General features: G+C 43.7%; 7 non-coding genes across 7 annotated transcripts; all 7 read left to right on the top strand.

The window, feature by feature from the left end:
- Window positions 1-1207: 1207 nt before the first annotated feature.
- On the top strand, window positions 1208-1402 carry LOC141228456 (U2 spliceosomal RNA). Its single transcript, XR_012295327.1, has one exon. It is a non-coding gene; the product is annotated as a U2 spliceosomal RNA (small nuclear RNA).
- Window positions 1403-2517: 1115 nt separating this feature from the next.
- LOC141228326 (U2 spliceosomal RNA) lies at window positions 2518-2708 on the top strand. The gene has a single exon (XR_012295241.1). It is a non-coding gene; the product is annotated as a U2 spliceosomal RNA (small nuclear RNA).
- Window positions 2709-3823: 1115 nt separating this feature from the next.
- Window positions 3824-4014, top strand: LOC141228814 (U2 spliceosomal RNA). Its single transcript, XR_012295613.1, has one exon. It is a non-coding gene; the product is annotated as a U2 spliceosomal RNA (small nuclear RNA).
- Window positions 4015-5129: 1115 nt separating this feature from the next.
- LOC141228813 (U2 spliceosomal RNA) lies at window positions 5130-5320 on the top strand. The gene has a single exon (XR_012295612.1). It is a non-coding gene; the product is annotated as a U2 spliceosomal RNA (small nuclear RNA).
- A 1115-nt stretch (window positions 5321-6435) lies between these two features.
- Window positions 6436-6626, top strand: LOC141228812 (U2 spliceosomal RNA). The gene has a single exon (XR_012295611.1). It is a non-coding gene; the product is annotated as a U2 spliceosomal RNA (small nuclear RNA).
- A 1115-nt stretch (window positions 6627-7741) lies between these two features.
- On the top strand, window positions 7742-7932 carry LOC141228811 (U2 spliceosomal RNA). Its single transcript, XR_012295610.1, has one exon. It is a non-coding gene; the product is annotated as a U2 spliceosomal RNA (small nuclear RNA).
- A 1115-nt stretch (window positions 7933-9047) lies between these two features.
- Window positions 9048-9238, top strand: LOC141228810 (U2 spliceosomal RNA). Its single transcript, XR_012295609.1, has one exon. It is a non-coding gene; the product is annotated as a U2 spliceosomal RNA (small nuclear RNA).
- Window positions 9239-14773: the final 5535 nt, after the last annotated feature.

Raw genomic sequence — 14773 nt, 5'->3', positions numbered from 1 at the left:
GGGAACTAACTTTGACAGGTAAGGTGTTAATCATCAAAGCAGTAGTATTGCCGATCCTGTTGTTTGTGGCAAATGTGTACCCCGCTGCATCTAGGAAGATCAGAAAAACAGAGAAAATAATCTTTAACTTCCTTTGGGGAAGTCGTATGGAGAAGTTGAAGAGAGAGCATGTTTATAAGATATGTGTGAATGGTGGCCTAGATTTTCCAAATGTTGAGTTCTTTTTAGGTGTGAGTTACGTGAAAATGATTGTGGTATGTTTGGGGAAGGATAATAAATGTGCTTGCATGATGAAGTATTCTGCTGGTTGGATGTTTTATGGTTTGAATTGGTTTCAGAGAGATGCCACAGTGCCGGTTGCTTTTAATTGTCCTGTATGGTATGAAATTGTAGAGAAATTCATCAGAAAGTTTGATTTGCTGTCTGTAGGTATGAATGAGTTTAGGAATAAGAAAAAAGTGATCACGAAGGTGCGAGATAGAGAGATTGTTTGTAACATTGTGGGGTTGAGAGGTGAGGATGTATCTGATATGTGGAAGAAATTAGGAACACAAGGTATGTCAAATAGACAGAAAGACATTGCATGGATGATGTTGCATGACATTTTGCCTGTGAGGGAGGTACAAAAGAGGCGTGATTTGATCAGGACAGAAGTATGTCCGAGAGATGGATGTGGTGCAAAAGAGTATATTAGACACTTGGTATGGGATTGTGATTTTGCATATGATGTGTGGAAAGGTATGGGAAGTCTATGTAATGAACTGGCAGGAGTGACGTATGTAAATTGGAAGGTTGCAATGTTCGGTATGGGTGCTTGTAGTAGGTTCAAAGACAGAGTTCTGTGGCTTTTGACAGTGTGTGTGATAGAAAGTTTATGGGATGCAAGAAACTTGTTAGTGTTTAAAAGGAAAACAATGTCGGTAAATGAGTGTTTAAAGTTGATTCTGTCAAGGATGTATGTGATCTATCTATGGGATAAAAAGTGTGGAAATATTATTGATGCAGAAGGAATATGGAAGTTCAAGAAATGGAGATTTCTTGTAAAGTACAAATAGAATAAGTAATTTTGTTGTAGTTCCTTTTTGGTTCAATTCAAAATCCTTTAAAAAATTTTATAAAAAAAAATAAATAAATAAAAAATCCATGATATGATGAGAGGTTGCCTATCATACAAGCTTGCATGAGCCAATTTGATAAAGCACAGCCAATCTGACATGGGAAAAAAAAAAAAAAAAAAAAAAAAAAAAAATCTGTTCTTATCAGTTTAATATCTGATACGTCCCCTATCTGGGGACCATATATTAAATGGATTTTTAGAACAGGGAGATGGAAAAAGAGCTTGCTCTGTCCACTCCACGCATTGACCTGGTATTGCAGTATCTCCAGGACCGGTGCACCCCTTCTTTAATGCAGTTTCTAAAATCAGAAAGAATTGAATTCAATGTTTTTTGTTCATTTTGCTTGTTTGTCGGATTTTGGGATGGACTCTTTGGCTTTGCTTTTCTTCTCCTCATTGGATTTTTCATGTTCAAAGTTGCAGAAGCCAGATTACAAGCTCATTTTGGTTCAACTTCAGCAACTGTGCATTGCATTGCCATGTAATGTGATGCAATGCTATCTTTCTAGCTCTCCCTTTTTACTTCCTTTTGGATAAACAGACATATTAGGCAAGCATTTTGGAGCTTTCACCTAAATAACTACAGGTGGTGAGATAAGCTGCACAATATAATTGACCTTTCAGTATATTGTTGCACACACACCATCTATTTAGCAAATGCCCTTGTTATCAACAGCAGCCTTTTAAACTCACCTGAGCTAACAGGTATGTGCGCTGGTTACTCTGCTGCGCTTAAAATTTCTTTTTTGGTTTGCTACAATGCCTTTTCTGAAACGTTGTCTCCTTCTGCTGGAACACTGACTTCTTTCATTTAATGCCTGCAGACTATAAAAGAGAACCCAACCCAAAAAGTTTGGTTGATTAGTCTGTGGCATTCTGTTAAACTGTTGCTTATGGCGGTCTCTGTGAGCTTCTCAGCGACATTCAGCCAGCCAGGTATCCTGCCTGCAGTAGATGGAATGTGGCAATGGAACGCTGGCTGCGCGTGTCATAATAGGCTCTGAGCCTTTATATACCTGTGCACAGCAGCAGCCACCTTCAGTCTGCTGCTGGACAGCCAGCAGCAGCAGCAGCAGGAGAGGTATGTAATCAGGAGCCCTCCTGCTAAGGGTAGACAGCTGCTCGTTCCACCCCACCCCCCGCCTTAATTGGTTCTCCTCCCTTCCAACGGTGTTGAGGCGGGTGGGAACAGCAGGGGGTGAAGGTGCTGTGTTTAAAGAGGTGGAGTTATGCAGATCTAAAACGCGTGGATTGCAGCAGCAGCAAGCCGAAAAGTGCAGGCATGTAAGGGATCTAGAGGTTGACAACATGTCTTCTTAACGGGAGTCCAGGAGCTCATCTCCACAAATGGACTTTTCAGGATCCTTGGGTGGCTCCGTAGTTTGAAACCAATTCTGGTTATAGCTTCTCGGCCTTTTTGCTAAGATCAAGTGTAGTATCTGTTCTTATCAGTTTAATATCTGATGCGTCCCCTATCTGGGGACCATATATTAAATGGATTTTTAGAACAGGGAGATGGAAAAAGAGCTTGCTCTGTCCACTCCACGCATTGACCTGGTATTGCAGTATCTCCAGGACCGGTGCACCCCTTCTTTAATGCAGTTTCTAAAATCAGAAAGAATTGAATTCAATGTTTTTTGTTCATTTTGCTTGTTTGTCGGACTTTGGGATGGACTCTTTGGCTTTGCTTTTCCTCTCCTCATTGGATTTTTCATGTTCAAAGTTGCAGAAGCCAGATTACAAGCTCATTTTGGTTCAACTTCAGCAACTGTGCATTGCATTGCCATGTAATGTGATGCAATGCTATCTTTCTAGCTCTCCCTTTTTACTTCCTTTTGGATAAACAGACATATTAGGCAAGCATTTTGGAGCTTTCACCTAAATAACTACAGGTGGTGAGATAAGCTGCACAATATAATTGACCTTTCAGTATATTGTTGCACACACACCATCTATTTAGCAAATGCCCTTGTTATCAACAGCAGCCTTTTAAACTCACCTGAGCTAACAGGTATGTGCGCTGGTTACTCTGCTGCGCTTAAAATTTCTTTTTTGGTTTGCTACAATGCCTTTTCTGAAACGTTGTCTCCTTCTGCTGGAACACTGATTTCTTTCATTTAATGCCTGCAGACTATAAAAGAGAACCCAACCCAAAAAGTTTGGTTGATTAGTCTGTGGCATTCTGTTAAACTGTTGCTTATGGCGGTCTCTGTGAGCTTCTCAGCGACATTCAGCCAGCCAGGTATCCTGCCTGCAGTAGATGGAATGTGGCAATGGAACGCTGGCTGCGCGTGTCATAATAGGCTCTGAGCCTTTATATACCTGTGCACAGCAGCAGCCACCTTCAGTCTGCTGCTGGACAGCCAGCAGCAGCAGCAGCAGGAGAGGTATGTAATCAGGAGCCCTCCTGCTAAGGGTAGACAGCTGCTCGTTCCACCCCACCCCCCGCCTTAATTGGTTCTCCTCCCTTCCAACGGTGTTGAGGCGGGTGGGAACAGCAGGGGGTGAAGGTGCTGTGTTTAAAGAGGTGGAGTTATGCAGATCTAAAACGCGTGGATTGCAGCAGCAGCAAGCCGAAAAGTGCAGGCATGTAAGGGATCTAGAGGTTGACAACATGTCTTCTTAACGGGAGTCCAGGAGCTCATCTCCACAAATGGACTTTTCAGGATCCTTGGGTGGCTCCGTAGTTTGAAACCAATTCTGGTTATCGCTTCTCGGCCTTTTGGCTAAGATCAAGTGTAGTATCTGTTCTTATCAGTTTAATATCTGATACGTCCCCTATCTGGGGACCATATATTAAATGGATTTTTAGAACAGGGAGATGGAAAAAGAGCTTGCTCTGTCCACTCCACGCATTGACCTGGTATTGCAGTATCTCCAGGACCGGTGCACCCCTTCTTTAATGCAGTTTCTAAAATCAGAAAGAATTGAATTCAATGTTTTTTGTTCATTTTGCTTGTTTGTCGGATTTTGGGATGGACTCTTTGGCTTTGCTTTTCTTCTCCTCATTGGATTTTTCATGTTCAAAGTTGCAGAAGCCAGATTACAAGCTCATTTTGGTTCAACTTCAGCAACTGTGCATTGCATTGCCATGTAATGTGATGCAATGCTATCTTTCTAGCTCTCCCTTTTTACTTCCTTTTGGATAAACAGACATATTAGGCAAGCATTTTGGAGCTTTCACCTAAATAACTACAGGTGGTGAGATAAGCTGCACAATATAATTGACCTTTCAGTATATTGTTGCACACACACCATCTATTTAGCAAATGCCCTTGTTATCAACAGCAGCCTTTTAAACTCACCTGAGCTAACAGGTATGTGCGCTGGTTACTCTGCTGCGCTTAAAATTTCTTTTTTGGTTTGCTACAATGCCTTTTCTGAAACGTTGTCTCCTTCTGCTGGAACACTGACTTCTTTCATTTAATGCCTGCAGACTATAAAAGAGAACCCAACCCAAAAAGTTTGGTTGATTAGTCTGTGGCATTCTGTTAAACTGTTGCTTATGGCGGTCTCTGTGAGCTTCTCAGCGACATTCAGCCAGCCAGGTATCCTGCCTGCAGTAGATGGAATGTGGCAATGGAACGCTGGCTGCGCGTGTCATAATAGGCTCTGAGCCTTTATATACCTGTGCACAGCAGCAGCCACCTTCAGTCTGCTGCTGGACAGCCAGCAGCAGCAGCAGCAGGAGAGGTATGTAATCAGGAGCCCTCCTGCTAAGGGTAGACAGCTGCTCGTTCCACCCCACCCCCCGCCTTAATTGGTTCTCCTCCCTTCCACCGGTGTTGAGGCGGGTGGGAACAGCAGGGGGTGAAGGTGCTGTGTTTAAAGAGGTGGAGTTATGCAGATCTAAAACGCGTGGATTGCAGCAGCAGCAAGCCGAAAAGTGCAGGCATGTAAGGGATCTAGAGGTTGACAACATGTCTTCTTAACGGGAGTCCAGGAGCTCATCTCCACAAATGGACTTTTCAGGATCCTTGGGTGGCTCCGTAGTTTGAAACCAATTCTGGTTATCGCTTCTCGGCCTTTTGGCTAAGATCAAGTGTAGTATCTGTTCTTATCAGTTTAATATCTGATACGTCCCCTATCTGGGGACCATATATTAAATGGATTTTTAGAACAGGGAGATGGAAAAAGAGCTTGCTCTGTCCACTCCACGCATTGACCTGGTATTGCAGTATCTCCAGGACCGGTGCACCCCTTCTTTAATGCAGTTTCTAAAATCAGAAAGAATTGAATTCAATGTTTTTTGTTCATTTTGCTTGTTTGTCGGATTTTGGGATGGACTCTTTGGCTTTGCTTTTCTTCTCCTCATTGGATTTTTCATGTTCAAAGTTGCAGAAGCCAGATTACAAGCTCATTTTGGTTCAACTTCAGCAACTGTGCATTGCATTGCCATGTAATGTGATGCAATGCTATCTTTCTAGCTCTCCCTTTTTACTTCCTTTTGGATAAACAGACATATTAGGCAAGCATTTTGGAGCTTTCACCTAAATAACTACAGGTGGTGAGATAAGCTGCACAATATAATTGACCTTTCAGTATATTGTTGCACACACACCATCTATTTAGCAAATGCCCTTGTTATCAACAGCAGCCTTTTAAACTCACCTGAGCTAACAGGTATGTGCGCTGGTTACTCTGCTGCGCTTAAAATTTATTTTTTGGTTTGCTACAATGCCTTTTCTGAAACGTTGTCTCCTTCTGCTGGAACACTGACTTCTTTCATTTAATGCCTGCAGACTATAAAAGAGAACCCAACCCAAAAAGTTTGGTTGATTAGTCTGTGGCATTCTGTTAAACTGTTGCTTATGGCGGTCTCTGTGAGCTTCTCAGCGACATTCAGCCAGCCAGGTATCCTGCCTGCAGTAGATGGAATGTGGCAATGGAACGCTGGCTGCGCGTGTCATAATAGGCTCTGAGCCTTTATATACCTGTGCACAGCAGCAGCCACCTTCAGTCTGCTGCTGGACAGCCAGCAGCAGCAGCAGCAGGAGAGGTATGTAATCAGGAGCCCTCCTGCTAAGGGTAGACAGCTGCTCGTTCCACCCCACCCCCCGCCTTAATTGGTTCTCCTCCCTTCCAACGGTGTTGAGGCGGGTGGGAACAGCAGGGGGTGAAGGTGCTGTGTTTAAAGAGGTGGAGTTATGCAGATCTAAAACGCGTGGATTGCAGCAGCAGCAAGCCGAAAAGTGCAGGCATGTAAGGGATCTAGAGGTTGACAACATGTCTTCTTAACGGGAGTCCAGGAGCTCATCTCCACAAATGGACTTTTCAGGATCCTTGGGTGGCTCCGTAGTTTGAAACCAATTCTGGTTATCGCTTCTCGGCCTTTTGGCTAAGATCAAGTGTAGTATCTGTTCTTATCAGTTTAATATCTGATACGTCCCCTATCTGGGGACCATATATTAAATGGATTTTTAGAACAGGGAGATGGAAAAAGAGCTTGCTCTGTCCACTCCACGCATTGACCTGGTATTGCAGTATCTCCAGGACCGGTGCACCCCTTCTTTAATGCAGTTTCTAAAATCAGAAAGAATTGAATTCAATGTTTTTTGTTCATTTTGCTTGTTTGTCGGATTTTGGGATGGACTCTTTGGCTTTGCTTTTCTTCTCCTCATTGGATTTTTCATGTTCAAAGTTGCAGAAGCCAGATTACAAGCTCATTTTGGTTCAACTTCAGCAACTGTGCATTGCATTGCCATGTAATGTGATGCAATGCTATCTTTCTAGCTCTCCCTTTTTACTTCCTTTTGGATAAACAGACATATTAGGCAAGCATTTTGGAGCTTTCACCTAAATAACTACAGGTGGTGAGATAAGCTGCACAATATAATTGACCTTTCAGTATATTGTTGCACACACACCATCTATTTAGCAAATGCCCTTGTTATCAACAGCAGCCTTTTAAACTCACCTGAGCTAACAGGTATGTGCGCTGGTTACTCTGCTGCGCTTAAAATTTATTTTTTGGTTTGCTACAATGCCTTTTCTGAAACGTTGTCTCCTTCTGCTGGAACACTGACTTCTTTCATTTAATGCCTGCAGACTATAAAAGAGAACCCAACCCAAAAAGTTTGGTTGATTAGTCTGTGGCATTCTGTTAAACTGTTGCTTATGGCGGTCTCTGTGAGCTTCTCAGCGACATTCAGCCAGCCAGGTATCCTGCCTGCAGTAGATGGAATGTGGCAATGGAACGCTGGCTGCGCGTGTCATAATAGGCTCTGAGCCTTTATATACCTGTGCACAGCAGCAGCCACCTTCAGTCTGCTGCTGGACAGCCAGCAGCAGCAGCAGCAGGAGAGGTATGTAATCAGGAGCCCTCCTGCTAAGGGTAGACAGCTGCTCGTTCCACCCCACCCCCCGCCTTAATTGGTTCTCCTCCCTTCCAACGGTGTTGAGGCGGGTGGGAACAGCAGGGGGTGAAGGTGCTGTGTTTAAAGAGGTGGAGTTATGCAGATCTAAAACGCGTGGATTGCAGCAGCAGCAAGCCGAAAAGTGCAGGCATGTAAGGGATCTAGAGGTTGACAACATGTCTTCTTAACGGGAGTCCAGGAGCTCATCTCCACAAATGGACTTTTCAGGATCCTTGGGTGGCTCCGTAGTTTGAAACCAATTCTGGTTATCGCTTCTCGGCCTTTTGGCTAAGATCAAGTGTAGTATCTGTTCTTATCAGTTTAATATCTGATACGTCCCCTATCTGGGGACCATATATTAAATGGATTTTTAGAACAGGGAGATGGAAAAAGAGCTTGCTCTGTCCACTCCACGCATTGACCTGGTATTGCAGTATCTCCAGGACCGGTGCACCCCTTCTTTAATGCAGTTTCTAAAATCAGAAAGAATTGAATTCAATGTTTTTTGTTCATTTTGCTTGTTTGTCGGATTTTGGGATGGACTCTTTGGCTTTGCTTTTCCTCTCCTCATTGGATTTTTCATGTTCAAAGTTGCAGAAGCCAGATTACAAGCTCATTTTGGTTCAACTTCAGCAACTGTGCATTGCATTGCCATGTAATGTGATGCAATGCTATCTTTCTAGCTCTCCCTTTTTACTTCCTTTTGGATAAACAGACATATTAGGCAAGCATTTTGGAGCTTTCACCTAAATAACTACAGGTGGTGAGATAAGCTGCACAATATAATTGACCTTTCAGTATATTGTTGCACACACACCATCTATTTAGCAAATGCCCTTGTTATCAACAGCAGCCTTTTAAACTCACCTGAGCTAACAGGTATGTGCGCTGGTTACTCTGCTGCGCTTAAAATTTCTTTTTTGGTTTGCTACAATGCCTTTTCTGAAACGTTGTCTCCTTCTGCTGGAACACTGACTTCTTTCATTTAATGCCTGCAGACTATAAAAGAGAACCCAACCCAAAAAGTTTGGTTGATTAGTCTGTGGCATTCTGTTAAACTGTTGCTTATGGCGGTCTCTGTGAGCTTCTCAGCGACATTCAGCCAGCCAGGTATCCTGCCTGCAGTAGATGGAATGTGGCAATGGAACGCTGGCTGCGCGTGTCATAATAGGCTCTGAGCCTTTATATACCTGTGCACAGCAGCAGCCACCTTCAGTCTGCTGCTGGACAGCCAGCAGCAGCAGCAGCAGGAGAGGTATGTAATCAGGAGCCCTCCTGCTAAGGGTAGACAGCTGCTCGTTCCACCCCACCCCCCGCCTTAATTGGTTCTCCTCCCTTCCAACGGTGTTGAGGCGGGTGGGAACAGCAGGGGGTGAAGGTGCTGTGTTTAAAGAGGTGGAGTTATGCAGATCTAAAACGCGTGGATTGCAGCAGCAGCAAGCCGAAAAGTGCAGGCATGTAAGGGATCTAGAGGTTGACAACATGTCTTCTTAACGGGAGTCCAGGAGCTCATCTCCACAAATGGACTTTTCAGGATCCTTGGGTGGCTCCGTAGTTTGAAACCAATTCTGGTTATCGCTTCTCGGCCTTTTGGCTAAGATCAAGTGTAGTATCTGTTCTTATCAGTTTAATATCTGATACGTCCCCTATCTGGGGACCATATATTAAATGGATTTTTAGAACAGGGAGATGGAAAAAGAGCTTGCTCTGTCCACTCCACGCATTGACCTGGTATTGCAGTATCTCCAGGACCGGTGCACCCCTTCTTTAATGCAGTTTCTAAAATCAGAAAGAATTGAATTCAATGTTTTTTGTTCATTTTGCTTGTTTGTCGGATTTTGGGATGGACTCTTTGGCTTTGCTTTTCTTCTCCTCATTGGATTTTTCATGTTCAAAGTTGCAGAAGCCAGATTACAAGCTCATTTTGGTTCAACTTCAGCAACTGTGCATTGCATTGCCATGTAATGTGATGCAATGCTATCTTTCTAGCTCTCCCTTTTTACTTCCTTTTGGATAAACAGACATATTAGGCAAGCATTTTGGAGCTTTCACCTAAATAACTACAGGTGGTGAGATAAGCTGCACAATATAATTGACCTTTCAGTATATTGTTGCACACACACCATCTATTTAGCAAATGCCCTTGTTATCAACAGCAGCCTTTTAAACTCACCTGAGCTAACAGGTATGTGCGCTGGTTACTCTGCTGCGCTTAAAATTTCTTTTTTGGTTTGCTACAATGCCTTTTCTGAAACGTTGTCTCCTTCTGCTGGAACACTGACTTCTTTCATTTAATGCCTGCAGACTATAAAAGAGAACCCAACCCAAAAAGTTTGGTTGATTAGTCTGTGGCATTCTGTTAAACTGTTGCTTATGGCGGTCTCTGTGAGCTTCTCAGCGACATTCAGCCAGCCAGGTATCCTGCCTGCAGTAGATGGAATGTGGCAATGGAACGCTGGCTGCGCGTGTCATAATAGGCTCTGAGCCTTTATATACCTGTGCACAGCAGCAGCCACCTTCAGTCTGCTGCTGGACAGCCAGCAGCAGCAGCAGCAGGAGAGGTATGTAATCAGGAGCCCTCCTGCTAAGGGTAGACAGCTGCTCGTTCCACCCCACCCCCCGCCTTAATTGGTTCTCCTCCCTTCCAACGGTGTTGAGGCGGGTGGGAACAGCAGGGGGTGAAGGTGCTGTGTTTAAAGAGGTGGAGTTATGCAGATCTAAAACGCGTGGATTGCAGCAGCAGCAAGCCGAAAAGTGCAGGCATGTAAGGGATCTAGAGGTTGACAACATGTCTTCTTAACGGGAGTCCAGGAGCTCATCTCCACAAATGGACTTTTCAGGATCCTTGGGTGGCTCCGTAGTTTGAAACCAATTCTGGTTATCGCTTCTCGGCCTTTTGGCTAAGACCAAGTGTCTTGTCTGGGGTCCTTGAGTGTTTTCCCTTGGCCTTCCGGCATCGCCATCTTGATGGCTTAAGCCGGTTGCTGCTTTAGGGGGAGAACGAGGAGGAACGAGAGAGTGATCATAATGGGCGTGAAGATACGCTATGCTGGGACCGATGACAATCGGGTTCGCAATGCATTCCGCATTGAAGTTGATGCTGCTGTCAGAGAGCGTTTCAATCTGTCGTATATGGTGCACGAGGTGATCTTCAAAATCCTGGAAGTGACAAGAGAAAACATCGTCTGCCTGCAGGAATCCCGGAAAGAAGGACGGTATGTCTTGGTGCTACAATCTATGGCGGCTTGCCGGAACCTGTATAAGAAGTTGAGGGAGCAGGAGAAGAATCCAACCTTGCATGGTTTGACTTTTACAGTCTTGTACTCCAAAGGTGATGTTCCCCTAGTCATATTTATGTATAATCCCTTTGTGCACGAACATGACATTGCGACTTTTCTTAAGAGGCATTGTGACTTTGTGAGCAACAGTCACAAAATCATGAACGAGGAGAACTTATGGACTGGCAAATACAGATATTTTGTCAGATTTGGGGAAAGTTCTTCGGAGCCTGGAGGTGTTCATTACCCTCCCCAAAGTTTCTCTATCGGGAGAGATAGGGGTATTCTCTTCTTTCCTGAGGCCCCAGTTTTTTGCAGGAAATGTAAGAAGTACGGACACTTACAAGAGGTTTGTACTGCTGTGCCTGTTTGCTCCAAGTGCAACCAAAGTGGGCATGTTGCTAAGGACTGTACCAATCCAATTGTTTGCAATGCTTGTGGTATGGAGGGGCATGCCTTTAAGGATTGTACTCGTCGTGCGAACGAGGGCAAGGCAAGGGCATACTCTGAGGTGGTCTCGAACTCTCCGAGGCCTAAGAGTGTGGCACCTGAGGCCGCAGTTTCTTCCAGGGTGAAGGTAGTGGAACAGCGTGTGGAGACTGCTCCAGTGAGGGCGTCTGCTGACCTACTGGTGGAGCCCGGGAGAGTGGAAGAGGTTCTGGCAGCTGAGATGGACATTTCTTCCTATCAGGGGGGTTTCATTGACTCCTTTTGTGAAGAACGTGAGGGAGCCTTGGAAATCCCAGGGGACCCGGCTCTCAGTTGGAGCAGTGAAAGTATGGATGAAGAGGGAGCTGGAGGTCAAGGAGACTTCACTGAGACTGGGGTGAGGTCTTCTGAGGAACCGGACCGCGCTAAGAATAAAAGGGCCCGGTTGTCTGAACCATCAAGTAGCCAATGCGTGGCAAGTCCGGTGAGTGAGCGGGATTACCCAGTGGTTTCTCTTTCTCCTGCGTCAACGGCTTACCTGGAGGAGAATTTGGAGTCCACTATCTTTCAGCTAAGTGGGAGTTCGCCGGATGACAAAGGATAAGGAAGGCATGTTTTTTTGCTGAGACTGGTGTTTCTGGTTTTTGAGCCAAAGAATGGTCTCTAAACCAAATTGGGACATTGCGTCCCTTAATGTAAGACTTTTAAAGTCTAGAGTTAGAAGATCTGTGATTCTGGACTTCTTACATAACCATTCTTTTGATATTATGTGTCTACAGGAGTGTGGTATAGAAGAACCCCTGGAAGACGCTGATTGGCCATATGGCCAGCATATCTGGTCTGGCTCTAGTGGGAATAAAAATGATGGAGTTGGGATAGTATTAAATAATAGAAATTTTGTTTTTGAATATTATAAGGTAATAGAGGTGGGTCGTTGCATCTCTGCAGTTGTGTGTGGGAGGGGGTGGAAAGTTAAAATTATAAATATTTATGGTCCTACAAAAAAAGAAGACAGGTTAAGTTTATTAGATAAATTATGTTTAGAATTACCTGGTAGGATCCCTGTGATAGTAACAGGTGATTTTAACTGTGTAACTGAGGGGAAAGTTGATGCCTCAGGAAAAAAATTGGCAAACATTATTTCTGATTTTTTCTTTTTTGATGCTGCTGAGGTTTATTTGGGGAAGCCACCACCACCAACCTATAAAGCTGACAGGGGTGGGATAACATCTAGGATTGATAGGATGTTTTTTTCTAAAAATATAATATGTGATGGTTTTTCTCAATTTTCAGTTCCTTTTTCGGACCATGTGTGCCTGAAAGGTGAGTTTAGAGGGGATTTAAGGCGGGTGCATGGGAGAGGTGTGTGGAAATTGAATGTGAGTTTGCTTGAGGATGAGAGAATTGTGAATGATTTTAAGAAAAAATATAGTTGGTGTAAATCTCAAAAGAGTAAGTTTGAAAGTGTGTTGGTGTGGTGGGATTGGATGAAGCATGAAGTGCAAAAGTTTTTTCGTCGATGGGGCTATAAAAAGGTTGCCATGGTTAGGAGTCAATATAAAGATTTAATGATGAGGGTGGAATGGCTGGAGAAAATGAGGATGTGTGGTGTGGATGTGGATGATTTGTTAAGAAGTGCGAGAGAGGATTTGAAGAGGACTTTGGAGAGGAAGGGAAGGGAAATAATTTTTAGGTCAAAGGTGGTCCATCTTGATAAAGATGAAAAGTGTTCAAGATATTTCTTTAAAAAAATAAATGGTAAGAAGGAGGGTATGGAGGAGATTTTTGATGTGGATGGTGTTTGTGTGAGTGGGGAGGATGTAATGAAGGAAGTGGTCACGTTTTATGCTGAGTTGTTTGGCAGGAAGTGGGTGGATGAGAGTTTGAAAGAAGAAGTGCTTAAGACTTTGGATTGTAAGGTGGATAAGGATGGATGTTCTGGTCTATGTGAGGCAGTGATTGAGGAGGAAGTTAAGAAAGCGGTGTTTGGTGCAAGGAAAAATGTGACGCCTGGGAAGGATGGTTTGCCTGTGGAGCTATATGTTATGATGTGGGAAGTGATGGGTATGGATTTAGTGGAAGTGTGTCAGTTTATGTGGGAGAATGGGATGCTTGCGGGTTCAATGAAGGAGGGAGTGGTGGTCTTAATCCATAAGAAAGGGGATAAAAGGTGTTTGAGTAATTGGAGGCCAATTACGCTTCTGAACGCCGATTACAAGGTATTCAGTAAAATTTTGGCGTGTCGGATGCGTGTGGTTATAGCTGATGTGATTGGTAAAGATCAAGTGTGTGCAGTGCCTGGTAGATGTATGACGGATAATCTGTGTCTTTTAAGAGATGTGTTGTGGGATTGTAAAGTAAGAAAGCAGAAGTGTATGGTGATGGCTGTTGACTTTGAAAAGGCGTTTGATCGCGTGTCTCATGTGTTTCTATTTGAGGTTTTGCGTAGAATGGGTTTTCCGGAGAAATTTGTGCGTGCCGTGAGAGGATTGTATGGGGAGGTGGTGAGTGAATTTCTGGTGAATGGGTTTTTGAGTGAGAAAGTTTGTATTAGGTCTGGTGTGAGGCAAGGTTGTCCCATGTCACCGGTATTATTTGTGTGTGTGATTGAGCCACTGCTGTGTATGATTCGGAAAGAGAAAGTGGTGCGTGGTTTGTTAGTGCCAGGGAGTGGTGGAATGACTGTGAAAGTCTTAGGATATATGGATGATGTAGTAGTGGTGAGTGAGAGTGTGGCCTCTATGGAGAGAGTAAAATTGTTGTTGAATTTTTTTTGTGGCGCGTCAGCGTTTCGTGTGAATTGGAACAAATGCATGTTTAAATGTTTTGGTGACAATAGGATTAAGATGGATGGTGTGGCTGGTGTGGATGGTGCAATTAAAGTGTTGGGAGTTTTTTTTAATGATGATTTGAAAGGTTATGAGAGTTGGGATGAATGTGGTGAGCGGATTGTGCGGAAGATGAATTTTTGGAAGTTACGTTCTTTGTCTTTGGTAGGGAAGGTTCTTATTATTAAGGCTGTTATTCTCCCTATTTTGCTTTATGTTTCTTGTATTTTTCCAGTGCCCTATAGGAAAATTAAAAAAGTGGAGAAACTAATTTTTGTGTTTTTTTGGGGCAGTAGGATGGAAAGACTTAAGAGAGAGATTTTGTTTAAGCAATATTTGTATGGGGGACTGAAGTTTCCGAATATTGAAGTGTTTCTAACATTGCATTTTATTAAGACTACGGTCATTTTGATTGGGAAGAATAATAAAGGGGCATTTATGTGTAAGTATTTGGCTGGATGGATGCTGTATGGTCTGAATTGGGTGAAGCGTGATAAGAATGTGCCTGTTGCTTTTAAGTGTCCTGAGTGGTATGGTTTGATTGAGAAGTTTGTGAGGAAGAATGATTTGTTAGCAGTTGCAATGAAAGACTTTACGTTTGTTAAGAAGGTGATGGGGAAGATGTGTGTGAATGAGTGTGAGAGTAATGTGGTGGGATTGCGTTCTATGGAAGTTGCGCGGGTATGGAAGAAGTTAAGCATTCAAGGTGTGTCGAATAGACAGCGAGATATAGTATGGATGGGCCTTCATAATATTTTGCCAGTG

This window comes from Phyllobates terribilis, unplaced genomic scaffold (genome assembly GCF_046119375.1).
Source record: "Phyllobates terribilis strain yellow unplaced genomic scaffold, ASM4611937v1 Scaffold_437__1_contigs__length_1545540, whole genome shotgun sequence".
In the NCBI taxonomy this organism is placed as follows: domain Eukaryota; kingdom Metazoa; phylum Chordata; class Amphibia; order Anura; family Dendrobatidae; genus Phyllobates; species Phyllobates terribilis.
The sequence above is the reverse complement of the archived record's forward strand: the minus strand, read 5'-3'. Positions and strand labels throughout refer to the sequence as shown.